Raw genomic sequence first — 7,265 nt, 5'->3', positions numbered from 1 at the left:
GGAAGCAATGAGTCGATCAGATCAGCACTGTGAAGAGAGCTTCATCTGGTCAGCAACAGAATACATAATCTGTGGGACACCCCTGGGCAGCTGGAGAGCCCTCAGCAGCTTGCTAGTTTGACTGCTGCATTTTGAAGTGTTTCTGCTGGACTCTGCATGTGAAAACTCCTGGTCCTGTCCCTGCTGGGTGAGATATCTTTTTGACTGTGTGGCAGCTTCCCTGAATGGCATGTTCCTTCCTGTTCTCATCCTGTAAATGCCTAAGTCCAACCCCAGAGGAACACTGCAATTCTCTGTCCCTCACCTAGTATTTCCTTCTACTTGGGACACACCTGCCCCCCGCAAATTAAACCGTAATCAGGAGCTCAGGTGCAAGAGCATCCCAGGGGAATTCTTTCTTTCCCATTAGAAGAAGATTTTTTAGGGTGATTGTGACACGAGTTTGAAACGGTGACATAACAAGCCCCTGGAGCACTGGAAAATGTCCCAAGTTCCTGGTGGGCAGGGCTGACCTGTACTGATTCACTCTAGTTGTATAGAGTGAGCCGCACAGTCACAGTACCAGTACTGTGTTTGATAGTTCCCTAGTTTCTCTTTCTCAGTTCCAGCCCTCAAAGTCTTAACTTTCATTTTTTTCTACTGGCTCACCAGAGAGCAGACTTAGTGACTGAATCCTCAAGACACTCTGGCCTCCATTTGCTCCTCTCCACAGATTCAGGATCTCTTGGTTGGTGTCTAAAGGTGTGAGAGCAATTTTAGAGGACAGAATTTGGAAGAATTGAGAAAAAAACATAGTCTTTGCTCTGGTGAGTTTAATTTGAAACTGAGAAGGGGAAGGGGAAGGATGGCTGCTGGCTTCCTGCTGAGTGCTCTAGGGATGAGGAGCCAGAAGGAAGCCTGGCTTTGAGGAGGACCAATTTCAAGGTCCAGAGACATTCAGGCATTTCTCCAGATTGAGTTCACTCTCATCTTTTTTAATGGTTAATTTTGGGCTGCACTGAGAATTCCCTGTTGCAAGACAGACACTGCTGTCCCTCACTGAAGAAGTAAAATCAGAATGGTGTTTCAAAACAGTGTTTAATGCCTTCGACATAATAGTGTATTTACCCGTGATTCTATGAGTTTGTTTCCTTGCCTTCTGTCTCTGTGATTAGAAGTCCCAATCTTTCTGCAGAATCTTATGCATTTACTTGTAGTGTGAAACAGCCTCAAAACAACAACAACAAAAGCAGCCTCAAGTCTGTAGAGAATTGTTAATGTTACTTAAAAGTGAGTATATTTGTCTGCCTTTTCCTTGATTCATGTCTGCCATGCCTAAATAAAATTCAGCCTGTACTAGTAACTCCACCTACAAAGATAGCTGATGTAGGAAGATACAATGTCCAAGACCTGTTGGGGGACCTAATATGATCAGATCTAAAGAAAAGAAAATAGTCATGATATCTTATTTTCAAATAAAACTTTCCTGAAAATCATAGGGCAGAGCTAGCCATTAGCTAACCAGTGAGGTTTGGAGGTCTGTACAGACAGACAGGAAGTGACATGGCTGGGCTGAGAGGAAGTGATAAGGTGTAAGGAGACAGGAGCTTAGTCACTTTTCAGCTGGGAAGGTGAATAGGTAAAGTGTATTAGCTATTAAAAAGAAACATGGATAATGGAGAATGATAACAGATCTAAGATCTATGACAGTTATTAAAAATAATATGTAAGCAATTGCCTCAGAATTTTTTTACCATTATATGGATGATATTTTACTAGCTATCTCAAATGTAAATACTTTAGAAAGAGAATTTGAAAAGGTAAAGAAAATTTTGCTTTGTTGGGGATTCCTGAAAATTGCAAAGAGGAGATTCTACTAATTACTTAGCATATAAAACAGTTCTACAGAAAATTAGACCTTAAAATGTACTAATTTGGAGACATCCATTGCTAACTCTTAATGAGTTCCAAAGATTGCTAGGAGATATTTCACATCTAAGGCCCATTATTGGAATAGAAAAAAATGACCCAAGAAATTTCTTAAAAACCTTAGGCAGTGTCAAGGACTTAAATAGTCCAAGAGCATTATCAGCTGAAACTGAGAGAGAATTGACTTTTGTGGAAGAGTAATTGCAGGATAAACATGTGGATTATTTGGATCCAATACTTGATTGTATTTTGGTTATTTTACCTTCTAAGCATTCTCCTACAGGAAAATTGATGCAGACTGAAGATATTATCAATGGGGATATAGACATGAAGGGATATAGAGAGGATTATTAAATCTACTCTGAAAAGAAATAAAAATAGGATTAAAAGGTAGATTATTGAATCTACTTTTACACAAAAAGCAACTGCTAGTTTTAAATATTTTACATTGGCTTGGATTTTTTTTGCATATTGATACAAACTTGGAGATTATTTTGTTAGAATACACTGTACATACATTTCTAATTTTGTTCAAGATATGGCACCCATTCAATCCATTTATCAATGTATTGTGAGTTTCTAGCCCTTGAAAGTTATTATTACCAAGTAATTAGGATAATAAGGAAATGCAGGTTAGCAAATAGTCATCTATTACAATCAAACTTGTATTCACATTAGGTATGTTTTCAAGGTCAGATATAAATTTTAAATGGGTCATCTTTAAACACTTTAGAGATCTACAGAATATGGCATTTAAAATGTTTATTAACATAGGTTCTTTTCTTGATATATGGAAATGAGACATGGCTGTGCCTAGCACCACCAGTCTACTTCAGAGAACATGATGGGCACTGAAGAAACTCCACATGGAGCAAAAAAAAAAAAAAAAAGGTTTTGCCTTGAATGCTGACAGCATGCTGTACTAATTGAACAAGTAGGACACAAGAGAAAGGAGTGTAAAACTTTGCGAAGACAAGGTATGACGACCCTTCAGAATATCCTGCTTCTCAAAAAAAATCAGTCAGAGGCTAGGGTAAAAACCAAACACTATTGGAAAAAAAAAAGAGAAAAACACAAAAATAAGCTAACAAAGTTTCTTTTTGTTTGGGGTTATGTATTCGTGGGTCTGCCTGTGTATATATGCATTGGAAATGATGGTTGAGGTCAGAACTGGTGGATTTCTTGAAGCTGGAGTTACAGGCACCTATGAGCTGCTTCATGTGGGTGCCAGGAACTGAACTAGGATGTTCTGCAAGGCACAATGAGTACACTTAAACATTGAACCCTTTCTCCAGCCCTAGTTAGTATGACATTTTATTGACTCATCTATTTATTTTGTTTTAATGTCATTTCATGTGTATGGGTGTCTGACCTGGATATAGGTCTGTGCACTACTTGAATGCCTGGTGCCCACAGATGCCAGAAGATGGCATCAGATACCTTGGAACTGGAGTTACAGATAGTTGTGACTCACCTTGTAGATGCTGAGAATAGGACCAAGGTTTCTGGAAAAGAAACCAGTACTCAAAACCCATGAACCATCTGTCTAGCCCCTAGTATAGACATTTTAACAATATTCAAATCCATGAATACAGGTTCCATCCTTATATGTAACTGTATCACCTTAGATTTCTTTCAGCAGTTCTATACTTTCTGTGTGCAGGTATTTCATCTCGCAGTAATTATTTTCCTAATCATTCATTTTTTCTTAGTTTTGATGGTTTCATAAATATAATTATTCTCTGTCTTTCTTTTATTAAATTTATTGACTCATTTATTTTCATTTTATATCTGTGGGCGTTTTGCCTGTATGTATACCTCTGCAGCATTTGGATGCAGCACCATCAGAGGCAAGAAGAGAGTGTTAAGATTTACTGGAACTGGAGTTGCAGATAGCATTGAGCAGTCATGTGAGGTCTGGGTGTTAGGATTCAGGTATTATGCTGTCCCCAGTCACCTGGCAGGACGCACTCAGGCAGTACCTTGACCAGCCCAAGGTGCTATGTCTGTTATGTCACTATGTAGTCCGTATGCAGGTCCCTTAAAGAGACAAGCCCCACCCACTCCCATTTTCTGTCCTCTATTCTTCTGAAAAGGCAAGCAGGTCTCTCTTTCTGTCTCTGTCTCTCTCTCTTGAAAGCTCCATGATTCTTTCACAGAACTTACATAGTTTGCTTGAAGATCAATACAGTGACATTACTCTATTTTGAGGAAACTGTTTAGCGAAGAATTTGATGTAGGAAGAGCATAGTGGTAGGGACAGACTCATCACTAATACAAGAAAGCTTTAGAGAGAGAACAAAAAGGGCATGGTTAATATTTGGTAGGGATGAAGACCTAATTTCTCAAGCCTGTAATCCCTGTACTCAGGAGTTTATGATAGGGAGGGATATTGGTAGGAGTTGGAGAGAGCATCCTAAGCACATAGTGAGTTCCAGCCCAGGCTGGGATACAGAGCATAATTCTGCCTCAATAACAAAACAAAACAAAAATGGTAAAAGGTTTCTACATCATTAGTCACAATTCGGAAGGATAGGTACATATTACAATTGTGTAACATATATTGTGTCCATAGGAAGAACAACAGTAGAAACTCATGACCTCATCAAGATATGAAGCTTCAGCGAGAGATTAGCTCAGCAATGGAGCACTAGGCCAGCATTCACAAGGCCCTGGGTTCAATCCCTAGAAGGGCAAAGATCAAACTAAAACAGGAACAGCAGAAGCTCATGATTTCAGCACTGGGGAGCCTGAGGGTACAGGAACTCAGAGGTCAAACTAGGGTCTACTATGAGATTATATTTCAAAAGAAGAGGAGAAGTAAGAAGAAAAACAAGTATGTTAAGTAAAATTCAAATTGTGATGACATATCTGTTTATCTGCCACACCTTATGTCACTTTTCAGTAGGTCAGAGAGGATAAGGAACAAATGAGTTGCTTTATTGAAGGAGGCGTGCCATTGGGAGCAGGCTTTGAAGTGACAATAGATGTGGCCATTACCAATGCACTCCACCCTCTGCTTCATGTTCATGTCTCGAGTTGTGATCTCTCACCCCCTGATTCAGCACTGTATTAGTCAGGATTCTCTAGAGCAGTAGTTCTCAACCTTCCTAATGCTGTGACCCTTTAATACTGGTCCTTGTGTTGTGGTGGCTCCAACCATAAAATTATTTTTGCTGTTGCTTCATAGCTGTAATTTTGCTACTATTATAAAACATAATACAAATATTTTGGAGTTGGAGGCTTGCCAAATGGGGCACAAACCTTGGGTTTAGAACGCCACTGCTTTAAAGGAATAGAACTTACAGATTGCATCTATATGAGGGGGAGATATTAGAATTACAGGCCAACTAACCCAAAAATGGCTGTCTACTGATGGACAATCCAAGAATTCAGTAGTTATTCAGTCCATGAGCAGATTTCTTAAGTGATCTTCAGCATATTTCAGAATCCTGAAGAAATGGGCTCTAATGCCAATGAAGAAATGGACTTGCTAGTGAGAGCAAGAGAAAGCACAGAAAGAAAGGGCACAGTTCCTCAATTCATGTCCTTTAAACTGGCTGCCAGCAGAAAGTGTAGTGCAGATTAACAATGTGTCTTCCAACCTGGGAAGATCTAAATTAAGGGAGTATTTCCTGCCTCAAAGATCTGCATTAGAAGTAGGTCTTCCCACTTCAAATGATTTAATTAAGGCAAAATCTCTCACAGGTGCCTAGTCATTGTGTTTTAGTTAATTCTAGATGTACTGAAGTTGACAAGGAAGGATAGCCATCACAGTCACTGTGCCTTTCTGCCTGCTGCCATGTTCCCCACTGTGGTGGTCATGATCCCTAACCCTTCTGAATCAATAGTGCCCCAGTCATGGGGATTATCACAGTGTGATGGTCAGGATGGAAATAGCTCAGTTGGTTCATGGGCAGTAAGCAGCACTGTCAGTAGATGGGACTTTGTTGGAGAAAGTTTGGCATTGTAGAAGGAAGTGTGTCCTGAGCAGGGTCTTCAGGCTTTTAGTAGCTCCAGCCAGGCCTGTAGGCAAAGACTGCTCTTTATTTCCCAGCCACCTAGACCCAAAATAATCACATAGAAACAATATTAATTACAACACTGCTTGGTCTATTAGCTCAGGATTCTTATTAACTAACTCTTACATCTTAAATTCACCTATTTCTGTTATTTTGTATTGCAACAAGGTGGTGGCCTACCAGTAAGGTTCCTTCCAGAGTCTGTCTCCTTCAGCAGCTACATGACATCTCTCTGACTCTGCCTACTTTCTCTCTAGATCTCTTCCAGCCTAGCTATATTCTGTCCTGCTATAGGCTGAAGAGCTTTTTTATTCACAGCATACAAAGGTGAATTCCACATCACAGACACTCTCTTCCTGCTGCCTGCTCATGCAAGGGCACAGCTGTCTCTGCAACATGTCTGTCTTCAAGCTGTGATGATTCCAACTGTGATAAATACTACTGAACAAAATGTCTGAAATGTAAAACAGACCTAATTAAATGTTCTTTTTTATTCCTCATCATCATGTGTATGATCATAGTATCTCTTCACAGCAATAGAATAAACACTAACTAAGGCAGACTACATACCTGTATGCCACCACATCTGGTTTTCTGCCCCTCAGAATCCATGCCAGGGTCCCAGGATTGTTGGGCAGGGCACCAACTGAATCTCATCTCATTCTGAGCCCTACAAAATTTCAACTTCTAATTCAGGGGAGGCTGAGTCAATATCAGAGGTCTGTAATAGAAATCCTAACTCATATGGAGCCTATAGAGCCATTCTGGGGAGGGATTCCTGGAAGGGATGTAATGAATGCATTAGATCAGCACTGGGAAGAAGCCCTGCTTGTAGCGAGCAGCATAGAGCCACACATGAAGGAGATGTATAATCAACTCCTATGGCTAAAGTCTGACTTATGCCTGATCACGCAATGATCATCAGCTGCCTGCATATGCATGAACCTATGGGCAGTGCCCACCTGGCAGTTCGGGTTTGGCTGCCCATGCCTACTTTAGGGCTGGGAGAGGTTTGCCCAGAGAGAGAGAGAGAAAGAGAAGGAGAAGGAGATAGATTGCTGTGAATAAAGTCCTGAAAACTGCTGCAGGAAGAGCTCCGGGTGTTGTGTTTTTCCTTGCTGGTCGAGGTGGGACAAGACAGGTGGTCGCCTCGTATGGGGAACCTCCAAACCTCTCTCTGTGGAGCCCAGAACTTGCTGCAGTCATGGGGTGCAACGGTAAGATTGAGGAATCGCAATAAATGTGGGTTTTATGCTCTCACCTGTAGAAAAGGTAGAGTGGGGAAGTATAGCCACGACCAAAGTGGACGGTTTAAAATGAAAATAAAAGGAAGAA

The 7,265-nt window shown here is 40.6% G+C and overlaps 1 protein-coding gene across 1 annotated transcript in view; it reads left to right on the top strand.

Annotated features, from left to right (window-relative positions):
• Positions 1–654: 654 nt before the first annotated feature.
• LOC142849496 (tripartite motif-containing protein 30A-like) overlaps positions 655–7,265 on the top strand; it is a 44,986-nt gene continuing 38,375 nt past the window's right edge. Inside the window, exon 1 of the mRNA XM_075971740.1 lies at positions 655–806. The gene's annotated coding sequence lies outside the window, so the exon portion shown is untranslated. The remainder of the gene's footprint in view (positions 807–7,265) is intronic.

This window comes from Microtus pennsylvanicus, chromosome 5 (assembly GCF_037038515.1).
Source record: "Microtus pennsylvanicus isolate mMicPen1 chromosome 5, mMicPen1.hap1, whole genome shotgun sequence".
In the NCBI taxonomy this organism is placed as follows: domain Eukaryota; kingdom Metazoa; phylum Chordata; class Mammalia; order Rodentia; family Cricetidae; genus Microtus; species Microtus pennsylvanicus.
Note: the sequence above shows the minus strand (reverse complement) of the source record. Positions and strands in the feature narration are given on the sequence as shown.